General features: G+C 44.1%; 1 pseudogene; it reads left to right on the forward strand.

Annotated features, from left to right (window-relative positions):
- The first annotated feature begins 31 nt into the window (after positions 1 to 31).
- LOC130865536 (pantothenate kinase 1-like) lies at positions 32 to 17,125 on the forward strand (annotated as a pseudogene).
- The last annotated feature ends 832 nt before the right edge of the window (positions 17,126 to 17,957 follow it).

Below are 17,957 nucleotides of genomic sequence, written 5' to 3' on the forward strand. Positions count from 1 at the left end.
TCGTGCGAAATGAGCTAGGGGCGGGGAGAAGATGCGGTCAAGGGGCGGGGCCGTTGGGAACACCCGGCGCGATTGGCTGGCCCGCGCGCGCGTCACGGGCCCCGCCCCCGGCTCTTCCGCAGGACGTCCAGGCGCCTCCTTCTTCCTCGGCCCCGACCGGGCTGTCGCCGCCCCTCCCGCTCGGAGGCGTGGCGCCGAGGACGGCCGGCTCTCATTGGCCAGTTCGTAAGCGACTGTTCGGTCATGTGTTACCATAACAACCCGCCCAGGGAAGCCAATAGAGGACGGCTGTTCTCCAGGACCGGCCCAACCGGTTGCACCAAGCTCCACCGGGCCCCTTCCGTCCCGCCTCTGCACTCCTCCCACCCTTGGGCGGCCCCGTCAATCATCCTTCGCCTGCCGCCGGGCGGGGCTGGACTGAGCTGCTGGAGCCCCGGCCTCCCGTCCCCGGCCGGCCCGTGGCCCCAGTCTCAGGTGCTCCCGGGAGCCTGGGCGGGGCTCGCCTGGCCAGCTGTCCCTCCGGCTTCGAGGCGAGGGAGGAGGTGCCAGGCCTACCCGGAATCCAGACGGGAGGGAGGAACTCCTGCACGCAGCTTCACTCGTAAAAACACCTAGGAAGCCTTGCAGGAGTTGAGTCTCCCAGGAAAAAGCTTTGATTAAGAGGTGCTGTGTGAGCAACGCGCTCGCCAAGGGGGTGGAAATATTTTGACGAAGTCGCTCACGTTTCGGGAAGGGTATTCATAATAAAAACACACAGCCCTGAGCCTAATAACTCTCATATCTTAATCGACTGCACTTCTAAATGCCTTAGAATACAGTGTCTGAGCCTTTCTTGGTGACTCGATCGTTTAATACCAGCATTCAGGAGGCAGAGCAAGGTGGAACTCTATGAATTCGAGACCAGCCAAGTTACAGCCTCAAAAACCAAGCGTGCATTTAATGCCCGCACTCAGGAAGTAGAACAGTCTGATCGCTGAGTTCGAAGTCAGACTTGTCTACAGTGTAAATTCCAGGACAACTAGCGTGATGCAGAGACCCTGCCTCAAAACAACAACAAAAGAAGTAAACAAAAAAATACAGTATCTGACCGAGCGGTAGTGGCACACACTTTTACCCCAGCTCTTGAGAGGCAGAGGCAGGTGGGTCTACAGAGATTGTTCCAGGACGGTGAAGGTTACACAAAGAAACCCTATCTTGAAAATCAAAAAAACAATAACAAATAAATACAGATTCTGAGAAATATGGGAAAATATCTTAGGTTTCTATGATCTGTTTTCAAAATATACAAAGCAAGCAATTTATTTTGGCAGGGCTCGAGTGGGCTATGAGGCGCTATGGAAAAATATTCAGTTCTTTTTGCATAAACTGATGACATGACCACACTTCATGGCATGGTTAAGGGAAAGGTTTTTATTGTATATATGAGAGAGAACAGCCAGAGGCATCTGGTAGAGTCCAAAGAAAGAAAATGGAAAATGACCAGTAGACTAAACATGACCAGGAGTATCTGCGAGAAAGGAGAGTGAGCAGGAACTAGACATAGAGAAAGCATAGAGAAGCAGGAGCAGACAGCAGAGACGGAGAAGAGAGAAAACTCTGTAGCAGGAGTAGCGGGGTTAGAAAAGACTGAGTAGCGAGTCGAGGTGAGAAGGGCAGGGTGCTAGCGTAGACTTTGAAATGTGTAGCAGGTACTTGTGGTACTCAGCATGTGCTTTGATATGCTGATAGGTGCCTCAGGTAGCCACCGGTCCCTTCTGCCAGTGACAAGGGGAATAATAACTCCTTTTGGTAGAGAGGAACTGGCTTCACAAGCTCCTGAGGGCTGCTTTTATCTAACGGCCAGAAATCCTTCTTTAGACCAGATTGAACCTATTTCTGAATATTTGGACTGCCTTTTGGAATTTGAGGAGCTAGGGTTTCCTTTGACAGTTTGGGGTGTTTTGTGTGTTTTGTTTTATTTTGTTTTGTTTGAGACAGGGTTTCACTGTATTCCGGGCTAACCTAGAACACTCTAGGTAGACCAGGCTATACTCTACTCACAGAGCTTTGCATGCCTCTGCTGGGATTAAAGGCATGTGACACCATGTTCCGCACTATTTTATTTTTTTTAATTTTATTTTTTAAAATAATTAATTTAAAATAATTCCAGGCCTGGTGGTGGTAGCACACACCTTTAATCCCAGCACTATGGAGGCAGAGTCAGGCAGATCTGTGTGAGTTTGAGGCCAGCCTGGTCTACAAGAGCTAGTTCCAGGACAGGAACCAAAGCTACACAGAGAAACCCTGTCTCAAAAACCAAAAAAAGAAAGAAAGAAAGAAAGAAAGAAAGAAAGAAAGAAAGAAAGAAAGAAAGAAGATTCCTTGGAAATTCCTTGGTTTGGTAAATATATTCTCTCTCTTCCCCCATTCTCTTTCCCTCTTGCCTTCCTCCTCCCCTCCCTACTTTCTTCTCTCTATCTCGCCAATGCTGGGCATCAAATCCAGGGTTTCAAACATGCTAAGCAATAGGGTAATGCCAAGCTACATCTTTAATACGTCCGTGTTATATTTTTGACATATTCTTAGGATTATCTCTTTTGTGTGCAAAAGTCACAAGCAGCAGCAGTACGGTGTAAGCTTCATGAGTTAACACAAAGATATATACGGCTGGGCAGTGTTGGTGTATGCTTTTAATCCCAGCACCCAGAAGACAGAGGCAGGTGACATATCAAAATATATTTGCGTCGAAAAACAAAAACAAAAAACAAAACAAAACAAGGCTGGGCAATGATGGCACACGCCTTTAATCCCAGCACTCGGGAGACAGAGGCAGGCGGATCTCTGTGTGTTTGAGACCAGCCTGGTCTACAGAGCTAGTTCCAGGACAGGCTCCAAAGCCACAGAGAAACCCTGTCTCGAAATATATATATATATATATATATATATATTTGCAAGTGGTTGTTGTTTGTTTTCAAATGGCTAACATGGTTTGTGCTGTCTTTTGGTCTCTGTCAAATATATTTCAACATGATTTGTTTTTTTGTTTTTTCGTTTGTTTTTTTTTTTGTTTTTTTGGTTTTTTGGTTTTGTTTTGTTTTTCGAGACAGGGTTTCTCTGTGGTTTTGGAGCCTGTCCTGGAACTAGCTCTTGTAGACCAGGTTGGTCTCGAATTCACAGAGATCCGCCTGCCTCTGCCTCCCAAGTGCTGGGATTAAAGGCGTGCGCTACCACCTCCCCTCAACATGATTTGATTACTGTTGTATGACAAAACTTTTCCTGGGGAGACTCAACACACTAATCTACTCATCCCACAACAGACCAAAGAACAGATACCCCCAAAGTCCGACTTGGTGAACCAATGCGTTTTGGTGGTTACTTGAAGGAGCAGAAATAATTCTAGAGAACTACATTACCAAACACCCACCCTAGGATGTGTAAGAAAAGCTGGGAACCTGGAGCACCCTGCACAGCCTGCAGACAGCTCAGCAGGCTGGAGAGTGTCGTTTCCAGATGCCTCCGTCGTCTAAACCTCCTCCAGGCAGCTCAGCTGGTTTCTGCTTCTTCCAAGTGGTTGGTCTTCTTGGCAACCTGGTTCATGGGAGAATCTTTGCAGCTTTTACTTACTCTGTCAGGGAAGGATTTAGTAGATCTTGTCAGTTTCAGGGACTTCCTGAAGCTGTTTTGAGTTGTTTACCTTTTTGCTTCAAGAGCTCACATGTAAGATGGAATGTTTCCCTCTCAGAGGAAACTGTTACACGACAGTTACACAGATAGTTTATTCCAGAAATTTTGTGATTTGGTTTAAACTCTAGTGGATTCTAAAATCCAGGGGCTGGAGAGATGGCTTGGTGGTTAAGAGCCCTGACTGCTCTTCCAGAGAACCAGAGTTCAATTTCCAACACTCGCAAGGCACCTTACCCCCACCAGGCAGCATACAAATATACAGCTCCAGTTTCAGGGGATCTGATGCCCTCTTTTGGCCTCTGAGGGCACCAAACATGCCATGGTGTGTGTACATATGCGCAAGAAAAATGCGCATACATATCAATTTTAAAAAGTAAATTTACTTCTCAATTTGTTTGGAGGGCTGAAATTATTATGAGTTACGGTAAAACAACTTTGTTAGCACTCTTATTATTTCTAATACCGAGTCTTAGCTTGAGGGGTTGAGTTCACCCACCCCCTTCCTGGACGCCCCAGGAAATAACCTAGACGCAGTCAAGAATAAAGCCTCTTAGGTAAGTGAATTAAACAACTGATGAGATGGATGCACGAAGAATACTTAGCTCAGCGTTGTTGGAAGTGGAGTTGTGGGTTCAAATATACTATTTCATCCCATCTTTTTAACACGTTATGAAAGTTACTTTCACATACTGGAAAGCAAACCTGACAGAAGTCAAACAACACTTATTGATGAAGCTAGGAAGATATCTATGCTGTAGAAACTCTGTCCTTTGATGGACAGTTCTGAGCTAAGTATTCTTTTTTGTTTGTTTGTTTTTTGTTTTTTCGAGACAGGGTTTCTCTGTGGCTTTGGAGCCTGTCCTGGAACTAGCTCTGTAGACCAGGCTGGTCTCGAACTCACAGAGATCTGCCTGCCTCTGCCTCCCGAGTGCTGGGATTAAAGGCGTGTGCCACCACCGCCTGGCTGGTTTTCTTTTCTTTCTTTCTTTCTTTCTTTCTTTCTTTCTTTCTTTCTTTTTTTTTTTTTAAATTTTCGAGACAGGGTTTCTCTGTAGTTTTTTTTTTTTTTTTGGTTCTGGTTTTCAAGTTTTAACTCCAAAACATGTATTTTTCCCATTCCACCTCTTCTTTGAATACCACACGAAGCCCTGAGCTTGCTTTCCTGACACTGAGGACTTTTTCCCTGTTTTGCAATCCCTACTTTCCTCAGCTGCTTGAAGACTTCCACTGCTGGTTTTGCTTGCTTTCGCAGACCCTGATTCACAAGTGACACTATCTGTTTCTCCTCTCCTTCTCCCTCCTCCTAAGTGCTGCCAGGATTTACATCTTGCCATCTCGGTAGTTTTCCCCTCACACTTCAATAAATTGGTCCTCAAGCTTAAAAAAAAAAAAAAATTAAACACATGAGAAATAAAATGCACATAAACATAAACTTATTCATTCGGTATGATTTAAAGTAAAAACGAGTTGACATCAGGTAACCATCAGCTAGTAAGGGACAATTTAAGTTATGCAACTGAATTGCGGCTGTCAAGTCCTTTGGTTTCAGGACAGTGTTATACTTAAACATTATTAAGAACTCCAAATAGCTTTAAATTATATAGATTGCTTTTGCTAATGCTTACCATTTTGAAAATTAAACATCAGAAAATGTTTGTTAACTTAAAACAATAGGGCTGGAGAGATGGCTCAGCAGTTAAAAGCACTTGGTTTTCGTCCCCAGCACCCACATGGTAGCTCACAAACATCCCTAACTCCAGTTTCAAGAGATCCAGCTCCCTCTTTTGACCTCCTTGGGTACCAGGCATGCAAGTACAAGGACATAAATTTTGGCAAAACACTCTTTATGTAAAATAAACAAAAGTGATAAATATTTAGAATGTTAATATTAAAAAATTGTTTTTAAAAACTGTACTTGGCCTAGCACTTGAGAGACTCAGGCAGACAGAACTCTGTGAGTTGGAGGCAAGCCTAGGATACATAGTGAGACCCTGTCTCAAAAAAACAAAACAAAAAAGATCTAAAAGATCAAGAAAAATCAACAAGAAACATCTCATAGTTTTGCTTGTTTCTTACTTGCCCCGGATTACTGGGACCGGGCTTCTCAGCGTAGCACTAGTTATCCTGGAACTGAGATCTGCCTGCCTCTTAGGCATACATGCCACCGCTGCCCAGGTTTTGTTTTTTTGCAAATCTCTTCCACATTTAGCTTAATAAAAGCCAGCTGAGTTCCCAGAGCCACTTCTGCTTTTACTGTACTGCAGTTAACACAGCCAAGCTGTGCACAGCGGTGAGGGCGAGAGAAAGGTTAAATAACTTAGAATTCTTGCGAAAATAATTCCGACTTACAGGTCTCCTGTCATTCTGAGAACTATTACATTGGAATGCTATGTGTCTTTTTTTTTTTTTTTTTAAGATTTAAGAAGTTCTTGGTGGTACATGTCTTCAATCACAGAGCTCAGGAGTACTACTCAGCAGTAAAAAACAATGACTTCTTGAATTTTGCATACAAATGGACGGAAATTGAAAACACTATCCTGAGTGAGGTAAGCCAGACCCAAAAAGAGGAACATGGGATGTACTCACTCATATTTGGTTTCTAGCCATAAATAAAGGACATTGAGACTATAATTCGTGACTCTAGAGAAGCTAAATAAGAAGGTGAACCCAAAGAAAAACATATAAGCATCCCCCTGAATATTAACCTTCATCAGGCGATGAAAGAAGACAGAGACAGAGACCAACATTGGAGCACTGGACTGAAGTCTCACGATCCAAAGGAGGAGCAGAAGGAGAGTGAGCACGAGCAAGGAACTCAGGACGGCGAGGGGTGCACCCACACACTGAGGCAATGGGGATGATCTATCGGGAACTCACCAAGGCCAGCTGGCCGGGGACTGAAAAAGCATGGGACAAAACCGGTCTCGCTGAACATAATGGACAATGAGGACTACTGAGAACTGAAGAACAATGGCAATGGGTTCTTGATCCTATTGCACGTAATGGCTTTGTGGGAGCCCAGGTAGTTTGGATGCTCACCTTAATAGACCTGGATGGAGGTGGGTGGTCCTTGGACCTCCCACAGGGCAGAGAAACCTGCTTACTCTTTGGGCTGAGGAGGAAGGAAGACTTGATTGGGGGAGGGGGAGGGAATGGGAGGTGGTGGCGGGGAAGAGGCAGAAATCTTTAATAATTAAATTAATTAATTAATAAAAAAAATAAAAAAAAAAAGAAGTTCTTGGTGGTACATGTCTTCAATCACAGAGCTCAGGAGTCAGAGGCAGGCAGATCTCTGAGTTTAAGGTCAGCCTGGTCTACAGAGTGAGTTCCAGGACAGCCAAGGATACACAGAGAAACCCCGTCTTGAAAACAAAGAAACAAAACAATCATAAAATAAAAAGAAGCGCTTTGTGTGTATTCTAGAAGAATTTCTAAGACTTATTACTAACTGGGGGGAAGGGCATACAACCCCATGTGTTGGATACAATCCTAGTATCACTTTCAAAAATCAGGGGATGAGTTGGGCGCAGTAGGACAGTTCCAGTCCTCAAAGAGCAGAAGCATGGCTCTCTGTGAGTCTGAGGCCAGCCTAATCTATGTAGTGACTGCCAAGACAGCTAGGGCTATGTAGAGAAAACCTGTCTCAAAAACAAAACAAAAACAAACAAACAAAAAAACCCAAAAAGAATCAAAGGACATATAAATAACATTTTTAAATATCCATATAATATCATTAAAATCATACACAAAAAATGTGTTGGAACATTATTGTAAGAGTATATTTAGAAAGCAAACAAGCCAACAAAAAAAGTCACTAGGAACTGGAGAAATGATTCAGCTATAAAAATCACTGGCTGCTCTTCCAGGGGACCATGCAATTTTTCACTCCAGCCCCAGTAAATTCAGCACCCTCTCCTGACCTCTGAGGATACTAGGTACATTATGGTGCCCAAGCATACATGCAGGTAGAGCACCCAGACACATTCAATTAATCAAAAAATATTTTAAGAAAGTTTAAAAAAAAGAAAGCAAAACTAGTAACAGTTACCTCTAGGCCAGAAAAATATCCTGTTACTTTTTCCTCGTTGCTGTTGACATTGTTGTTTGCCTTTGAAAGGTCTACCTTATAAAAGTATTAACTGATCAAAAGTTAAGTTTGTTTTGTTGTCTAGGGGCAATGGCATCTTTAGGGGGATCCTGAAAAGAAAAAATTGGGTTAATTGTTAAGTCCTGGGAGAGGTAGCTATATCATTTTTTTTTTTTTTTTTTTTTTTTTTGGTTTTTCGAGACAGGGTTTCTCTGTGGTTTTGGAGCCTGTCCTGGAACTAGCTCTTGTAGACCAGGCTGGTCTCGAACTCACAGAGATCCGCCTGCCTCTGCCTCCCAAGTGCTGGGATTAAAGGCGTGCGCCACCACCGCCCGGCTGCTATATCATTTTTTTTGTTCAGTCTCTGAGTAATGGGAAAGTGTAGGGCTTGTCTCAAGCCCTGGTAGAGCAGCACATAAAACTGGACCCTCTCAGCTGGCAACCTCGAGATTGTCCTGAGAAGCTTGCAGTCCACGCCAATCTTTAGTTGATGTTTTTCAGCTTAGTGGTGTTATCATAGTTCAGCCAAAATCATTGTGGGATTCCATTGTCTTTTTGAAGACTTCAGAGATCATATTAGGTCAGAGTATTCCTTTTCTTGATATTTTTTTTCCAGGTAGTTCTCCCTTCTTCTTTGGATGCTTATTTGTGCACAGGTCTTTAAATTCCTTAAGATGGGGCTGGAGAGATGGCTCAGTGATTATGAGCATTGCCTGCTCTTCCTAAAGGTCCTGAGTTCAATTCCCGGCAACCACATAGTGGCTCACAACCATCTGTAATGAGGTCTGGTGCCCTCTTCTGGCCTGCAGACATACATGTAGACAGAATAAATTCCTTAAGATGGTTGTTTTTATTTTCCTGAAGTTATATTGGATCAAATGAAAAGCATTTGTTAGTTTTATAGGTTAGTTTAGAGTAAACGGCCATGCTGTTTGATGAACTATCATCTCTTCTAATTAAGAAGTCTCTCTTGTTCAAATTAAGTCTTTATCAATTTTGATGATATCCATAGCTTTTCTTCTCCTGTGAAAATAAAAACAAAACTTCTTGCCCATCGTAACACATGTCCTGGTTTCCATTCTGTGGTCAACACATCTTGAAAGTATAGCAGCTGATTTATTCTGTAGTTTTTCCTATTATCCAATGTCTTTGGGCAGCTGTCATTCCTTTCTCATTAGCATTTAGAAAATTCAAAATTAATAAAACTGTATGCAATCTAAAAAAAGTTAAATTTGTTTTTAAAGACAGAATAAACACATGTGTATGCACAGACATACACACCTACATGTGTGCGCACACACACATGCTTTCCATATGTATGGCAGCTGTTCAATAAAAAAAATCACATAGGTCCTTTCTTTTTTTTTTCTTTTTCTTTCTTTCTTTTTTTTTTTTTTTTTTTGGTTTTTCGAGACAGGGTTTCTCTGTGGCTTTGGAGCCTGTCCCGGAACTAACTCTTTTAGACCAGGCTGGCCTCGAACTCACAGAGATCTGCCTGCCTCTGTCTCCCAAGTGCGAGGATTAAAGGTGTGCATCACCACTACCCAGCTCACATAGGTCCTTTCTACAAAGAGATAAAAATTGCTACTTTAGAAGCAATTTTAACCATCAGAAAAGTATAAGGCAAAGGGAAATCTCTTATTCTTATTAAACTGTCTTAGGGTTAAGTACACAAGATGTAAAGCTTCTTATTACTGAGATCACTTTAAGTATTTGTTTTGTTTTTCAAGACAGGGTTTCTCTGTGAGCCCTGGCCATACTGGAACTAGCTCTGTAGACCAGGCCTTGAAGTCAGATTTTCCTGCCTCTGTCTCCCCGGTGCAGGAATTAAAGCTGTGTGCCACCACCGCCTGAATCACTTTCGATCCTTTTATTGGAATGATGATAATTGTGGAGCTAAGCAAACGTAAATCTTCGAACATGTCCACTTCAACCAGGCAGTAGAGAGACAAGCTACCTAGTCAGTCCACTGAAGAATTACAGAACCCATAGAGCCAAGTCAGCATCAACTTTTTAAAGAAACTTTCATGGTAACCATGGGCTTGAAATGGGTTTTGCTGTTTATCAATAAACTTCAAACTCTCAGGGCTTTATAACCAACGTTTCTTCTTCTCTGGGTTTGTGGGTTGCAGTGGTTCTGCTGGGCTGGGCTAGAATCAGATGGGCTCGACTCCAGGCTGCTGATTAGGTTCAGGTGTGCTCCACAGGTTTCCTCATTCCTCTTGGACCAGTGGCTATGTGGGACTTGTTTTTCTCATAAAGAGTCAGGGGAGTTCAAAAAGTGAGTGGAAGTATAAGATGGCCCTCCAGGTCTCGACCTGACATTTCTGTCGCTTTGACCCACGTGTCTTTGTCCAAAACAAATTCCAAGGCCAAACATGTCAATATTTGGGAAGAGGGGAGAATGGTCCTCTAACTAGGAGATTATATGATAAGGACAAAATACAGAATCCCACTAAAGAGAGTTCCCGAAGCACTTGTGATTTAATCTACCACAGATCTAAACATTCTCACAGTTATGCCCCTGGGTATTTGCATCCCACTAAATAAACTCTTGTCCGAAAGCATCCAGCTGAAGGGGATGTGAGTGAGAATTAGCTGTGGTCTCATGGGACTGGTAAAAATGAGAGATTGTCTCAAATCAGCCCCATACTGGATAAACATGTGTGTATTTGGCCTTTAAGGCAGTATTTGAAGGAGAAAGGCACAAGACACTAGCAGCAGCAAGGGGTTGGTGACAGGGTGAGCTAGGCCTTGTCCCTGACTCCAGGCTGCATCAGCCTGTTAAGTGTGACAGACCAAGGTGCCTTTCCCAGCGCACATCCAGTCATCGTGGGAGATAGAAAGATCCCCTCGCAGAGTTGGTTCTGTTTTTCTGGGGTTCTGGGGATGGAACTCAGGGCTTCATGCATGTTAAGCAATTGCTCTCCCAGCTGAGCCACAGCTCCAGCGCCAACCAGTAGTATTTTTGCCATAGCAGAGTATAATACTGAAGATTAGGCACATGGCAAAGCCAGCATCTTGGGCACCTATCCCTCAACATGATGACAGAAGAGACCCCAATTATACACAGAAACTATCCTTCAAAACATTTGAGTTCACAAGTGAAACAAAGGTTAAGGTTCACTTGTCTTTGACAAATTAAGTTCACTAATTGAATTAAATGGTAAGTTCCGTCACAGGACAGACTATGTGAGGCTAAAGTTGCCAGTCTCATTGGCTGTTTAAGACAGGTCTAGAAGCCATCAACTAAATATTAAAAGACATGATGAGGGACTAGAGAGATGGCCCAACAGTTAAGAGCACTTGCTGCTAAACTGGAAGACCCAAGTTTGGTTCCCAGGACCCATGTCAGGCAGCTTACAACTGCCTATAATTCCAGCTAGAGAGGATCCAAAACCCTCTTCTGCCCTCCTGCAGAACCAACACACAGTGCACATATACATACAGAGATAGACACATAATACACACACGGTACACATATACATACAGAGATAGACACATAATACACACACAGTGCACATATACATACAGAGATAGACACATAATACACACACGGTGCACATATACATACAGAGATAGACACATAATACACACAAATAAAAAACGAATCTTAAAAAAAAAGACATGCCGGGCGGTGGTGGCGCACGCCTTTAATCCCAGCACTCGGGAGGCAGAGACAGGCGGATCTCTGTGAGTTCGAGACCAGCCTGGTCTACAAGAGCTAGTTCCAGGACAGACTCCAAAACCACAGAGAAACCCTGTCTCAAAAAAAACCAAAAAAAAAAAAAAAAGACATGCCAGGCAGTGGTGGCACACGCCTTTAATCCCAGCACTCAGGAGGCAGAGACAGGTGAATCTCTGTGAGGCCAATCTGGTCTATGAAGCAAATTCCAGGACAGCCAGAGCTGTTGTAGAAAGTCCCTGTCTCAAAAAAATCAACAAAAAGAAAAAGAAAAAAAGACATAAAGAGGCAATGTGACCCAAAATTGGAAGAAAAACAAAATCAATAATAGTAGATAAAAGTTAAATGAACATATAAGGATATTAATTTAGAAGTTAAATTAATATACAAGGATTTCTTTTTCGAGACAGGGTTTGTCTGGGTAACAGCTCTAGCTTTTTTCCTGGACTTCACTCTGTAGACCTGGCTTTCCTCCAACTCAGAGATCCACCTGTCTCTGCCTCCTGAATGCTGAGATTAAAGGTGTGTGCACCACTGCCTGGTGGATATTAAAAAGCTATAACAAATAGGCTAATGCAATCTGGGAAGAGATGAACAAATCAATGGAAAGAAAGAATTTCAACAGAGAAGAATCTGGAAGGAAAGAAGAAAGGGAGGCAGGGAGAGACAGGGGTAGCAAAGAAACAAAACTCAGAAATTAGAAAGGTAACTGAGGGGCCTAAGAGACAGCTCTGCCATTAAGAGCAAAAATGGCAAAGAGCAAACATTCCTAGGGTTTGGCATAGATATTGTCAGAACCCGGGTTATATTGGTTTACTTGAACCAAAGAATGGAAGAGGAACAGGAAGCCGTGGAGAACCTGAAGAGCATCCGGAAGGATTTGACTTCTAATACCGCTTACAGAAAAACTAGGGTCTGATACATCCACCTGGGAATGAAAAAGCTGACCGTGTGTGGTCGCGAAGGGACCCTGCATGTCATCTGTTTCCCATATATGCCATGCCATTCAGATGGACAGCGACTAGAACTCCAGGCATTACACCACCCACGGTGCCATGGCTGCTGGGGCTTTCAGGTTTGAGAATTTGAGAATGATTGCAGACTTGCAGCTGGATAAATTGGACTGATTCAATTCAGGGCTGCTTTAGTTGACTTGGTTGGCTTAAACAGGAAAGCAAAATGTTACTAGCTTGAAAACCCCACAAAGCCAGAGGTGGTGGTACACGCCTTTAATCCCAGCACTTGGGAGGCAGAGGCAGGTGGATCTCTGTGAGCGCGAGTCCAGCCTGGTCTATAGAGTGAGTTCCCGGACAGGCACTAAAGCTACAGCGAGAAAAACAAACAACAACAAAAAAAAAAAGAAAAGAAAAAGAAACCCTACAAATCCTGAACTGTATAAAAAACAAACAGAAGAAACAAGCTCCCCTGGGAGCAGAAGCCAGGAGCAAATCCAGCCCTGGGAGCCAACCCAGTCCTGGGACACTGGCAGACCAGGACTGAGCCAACGACCTGACTCAGAGTCTGCGACCTGCACCGGAACCAGAGTGGGGCTGAACCAGTTACCTAAGACACAGAGAGAACGAGCTCCACCAGGAGCAGAAGCCAGGAGCAAACCCAGTCCCGGACACAGGCAGATCGGGATTGTGACCAGATCCAGAGTCAAGGATCTCCACAAGAACAGGTGGAGTAACTGCAGAGCAAGTGAGCCAGAGCCAGAGACTGCTGAGGGTCCGGACGTGAATCCAGGACCTTCAAGGGAGTAGACCTAAGCCAACACCCTGCTGGGTCTAGGACGTCCCAAAGCCAGGGCCAGGATCTCTGTCAGCCTGGGCATGAGTGAACCTGGTTCTTCCAAGGGAACAGGCAGGAACCAGAGATCTCGGCAGGGCCAGGCAAGAGTCTGGGACCTCAGAGGGACTACATTAAACCCCACACACTAATAGTGGGAGACTTCAACACTCCCCTCACCACTGCACAAGTCAATCAGACAAAAAAATGAACAGAGAAATAAAAGAACTAACAGATGTTATGACTCAAATGGATTTAACAGACATCTATAGATTATTCCATCCAAACAGAAAAGAATAAACCTTCTTCTCAGCACCTCATGGAACCTTCTCAAAAATTGACCACATACTCAGTAACAAAACAAACCTCAACAAATAGAAAAAATTGGAATAACCCAATGTTCCTTATCAGATCACCATGCTTTAACACTAGAAGTCAACAGCAATACTAATTTCAGAAAACCCACAAACACATGGAAATTAAACAATGCTCACCTGAATCATCAATGGTCAAGGAAGAAATAAAAGGGGAAATTAAAGACTTCCTAAAATTCAATGAAAATGACCATACAACATACCCAAATTTATGGGACACAATGAAAGCAGTGTTAAGAGGCAAGTTCATAGCACTAAATGCCTACATAAAGAAGCTGGGAAAATCTCACACTAGTGAATTAACAGAACATTTGAAAACTTTAGAACAAAAGCAAACTCACTTAAGAGAACTAAATGGCAGGAAATAATCAAATTGAGAGCTGAAATCAACAAAATAGAAACAAAAAATCTATACAAAGAATCAATGAGACAGGCGCAAGAAAACACTCAGTCATTGTTGTCCCTCCCCAGCTCCTTTCTCCAACTTTCTCAAGAAACTGTGGCTCTCTTCATCAGCTGAGTTGCTGTGTTCTCTAGTTTGCGGAGTAAATTAGCACAAGACGCAAAGGAACAGAGAGAAACCAAGTGACTGACTGTCACACTTTCCCGTACACTAAAGGCTCGAGTTTGAAAGGCTAAAACTAGCTCTTGTAGTACAGTCTGGCTTCGAATTCACAGAGATCCGCCTGCCTCTGCCTCCCGAGTGGTGGGATTAAAGGCGTGCGCCACCACCGCCCAGCTATGACAAGATTTTTATAGGTTGTTACCATTTAGCCCAGGTTTCTAGTCTAGGAAAACCTCAGAGTTGGATTGCGATTTATTGTTAACTTTTCAGGGCATAAGAAAAAACCTTGTCACAAGTATCAGCTTTAAATGAAACATGCAAGTCCCTATTATAAGAGGCATCACAGGGCAGACTGAGACCAGATAAGTGACCATAACTTTCAAAGCTTCCCCAATTTTGCAAAGGCCATTTCAAGTAGGCTACATGGCCAGCAAGTTCGAGGGACCCCCTGCCGCTCCCTACCATCTCATCATCACCAGGCTCACAAAAGCGCACCCCTGCCCAACTTCTGAAATGTGGGTTCGGGAAGTCTGAGCTCAGGTCCTCTGCTTCCCCAGCAAGCACTGGAACAACTGCACCTTCTCCCTCGCCTAAGAAAAACTGCTCTCTGCTGAAAGGAGAGCTCATGCGGAGGCGTGAAGTGGAACGCTCAAGACGGCTTCAGTGTGTTCAGTGCGCACAAGCGATGAATATGAGCATTATACTTCCTGGTGTAGCTCCTTCAGTAATAAAATTCCACTTGCACAGTTTGTAGATCAGAAACCTTTCATTTATCAAGGAATTAGTGAGCTGTATTATATGGGGTGACCTCTGTTCTAGGGGATGGAGATACAATAAAACTAGCAAATCCCTCCCCAGAAGGAGCCTAGCAGAAGGAAATAGGCCATAAACAGTAGACTAGGGTGATAAGGATTGTGTAAGTCGATATCTAGTGCCACATAAAAAAAAATCAATTCTGGAAATACTTTATTTGGGACCAGTAAGAGAAAAATCTACTGTAACAGAGAAATTTATAGCATAGAGTTTATTTTCCATGTAAAAGAAATCTTAGTCCGACTTGGTTGCACACAACTTTAATTCCAGAACTCAGGAGGCGGAGGCAGGTGGATCTCTGAGTTTGGGGCCAGCCTGGTCTCCAAAGAGAATTCTAGGACGGCCAGGGCTGTTACACAGAGAAACCCTATCTCAAAAAATAAAAACAAAACAAAAGTCTTGAGGAGGCAACTGTGGCAAGTTTCTACCCAAGCCCCTTCTAAGTTTCCCCTCCTTCCCCCTGTTGGGCGGAGGTCTTCGTTCTCACGCCCCTGGGGAGTTGCTAAGCCCCAGGAGTCACATTGTCATCTACATAACTGGATGGAGATGGAGGCCCTTTAGAAGGTGGCACAGGTATGATGGCAACATGCTGGCGATCCCAGTGCTGGGAGACTGAGCCAGGGGGGCTGCAGGTTTAAGACCAGTATGCCTGCCCTGTGAAACCTGGTCTCCATAGAATTAAATTAAATGAAACTAAGCAGATAGAAGAAAAAGCAAGTACTAGCTTTAGTTATCTAGGCCGTGCCTCCATATCAGGCCATGTGGAAATAAGGTTTTTGTCAGGTGTGGGGAGGATTGTTTGGTTTCTTTTCAAAGTGGGCAGCAAGGAGCCCAGAGAATAATTAGCATACTGTTCTCAAAGAAGGCAAGTGATTAGTAGAAATTGTAACAGTGAAAGTCCCGTGGGAAACAAAGGAAAGGGTCTACACAGGAGCTCTGGAGGGAGGGCTGTCAAGACCGGGTTCCTCTGTATAGTCCTGGCTGTTTGGGAGTTCACTCTGTAGAACAGGCTGGCCTCAAACTCAGAGATCCACCTGCCTCTGCCCCTCAAGTGCTGGCTGGGAGTAAAGGTGTGGGCCACCACCACCTGGCTCAAAAGAACTAGTCTCACGCAGTCGGAATTCCACGGGTGCAGAGCAATAATCTAAGGCTAATGGCCATGATGTTGCCAAAAGGCTAAGGTCTAGAGGAACATGGGGATTAAGGGGTTCAGAATCAAGGCGAGAGGGATTGGCTGCGAGACTATGACTTTGACTATGACTTCGGTTGAGGAACTGCATACACCATTAAGTTGCAGCCCCGCGGGGAGAGGCAAGAGAATATAAATATCCTGACTTCCCTTCCCGCCTGCCTCTGCTCTCTGGTCTACGCTCCCTTTATCTTAATAACTGGAACTGAAAGTTACTAAAGCCCTGGACTTGCCAAGTTTTGAAATATCTTGGACATCACGAATTTTGACGGCTAGAGCCAAAGATCGGCTAGAAGCAACTGTTCTCTGCCTCTTAGCTTGCTTGACTTTGAGTCCGAGCTCGCCTGGTGTTCTGAAGACATCCTCTGTGCTAGGAGAAACTGGTTGCCCGACTTGCTGTTCCTCATTAGTAGGAACACGGAGCTCCTGCACGCTTCTAAAGATAGTTCAGAATCCCTTACGGCACCTGGTCCACACAGCAGCCATGAGTCCAGGTGAGGAGCTTGTAGTCAGCGGTGAAGGGAAGGCCTACACCACAGCCCCACACACACTGCTGATGCTAGGTTAGGACAATAGAAATGCTGTCAACACTGAACATCCTGCAGCTCAAATCCTAAGTCACTTCCGGTGTAGTCTTGGGAAATCAAGCACTCAGGAGCCCCAGTAGCTCTATCATAAATTAGGCCTATGAATAATATTCATAAGGTCTACAAATAATAAAAATTCAATGACAAAACAAATATTGAAATGGGCTTGACACATTCTCTACAAGTAAGCCGCACAGTGTAGAACAGGCTTCTTACGAAAGTCTTTCTCATCACACCCTGAGGTGTTTGTTAATGTAGTCACCGGCCTTAGGGACACCAGATCTTGGTCCCTAAGAAGTACCTCAATTCTCTGCTATCCCTTTTCACACTAGATGACCCAGGTTCAGGCTGTGGAAAGCACCCCGCTGTTCTGATGGAAGAGTGATGTGGGAGTCCCCTCCCCTCTGTGTGCTGTGATCACCATGAATGAATAAAGAAACTGCCTTGGGGAAAAGGAAGTGAAGATATTTGCTGACTAGAAAATACCATAAACTTAGCCTAATGCTGATGAGCACACGCGTGCAGGAAGTGATCTGAGAAACAGAATGAGCCTCTGCCTGGAGGAGAGAGCAGGTTAGCTGAACAGTGGAGCACAGGCTAGACCCAAGGACAGCCCATTTTCTGATAGTAAGCCAACAGGGTGCGTGAGAAGACAGGAGGCACCGTCTGCTGGTGACCCTTAGGGAGGCTGCTAAGATGGCTTTTGGAAAAACCTTCTATCTGGAGTATGTAGGAATGGCTGGCCCATAAGAAACAGGGTAAACTCAGGAGCAATCAGGTAGGTTGGGCAGATGGGAAACAGAGGGAACGGGGAGGAAGGAGTGAAGAACATTTGATGTGTAGATTTCATAAAAGTCAAACTATCTATCAGACATTTTACCCACTACGACAGAAAAACAAAACCGTATGTCGTCGGAGAAAGCGGAATAACAACAAGCGGAATAACAACAAGCAATCTTTTGAGTGTTCACAGAGTGTCGAGTACTGTAGCAGCACACAGAACTGGAGTTTTAGTAAAGATACATGCTTAAGACTTTTTTTTGAAGGTCTCTTATTTATTTTATTCTTTATTTTTCTTATTATTTTTATGTATGTGCATTCCTGCATGAGTTTGTGCACGTCATGTTTGTGCAGGTGCCTACAGAGACCAGAGGGTGTCAGATACCCTAGAACTGGAGTTACCGGAGGCTCCGAGCTGTCTGCTGT

The sequence above is a fragment of the Chionomys nivalis genome, chromosome 23 (genome assembly GCF_950005125.1).
Source record: "Chionomys nivalis chromosome 23, mChiNiv1.1, whole genome shotgun sequence".
Classification (NCBI taxonomy): domain Eukaryota; kingdom Metazoa; phylum Chordata; class Mammalia; order Rodentia; family Cricetidae; genus Chionomys; species Chionomys nivalis.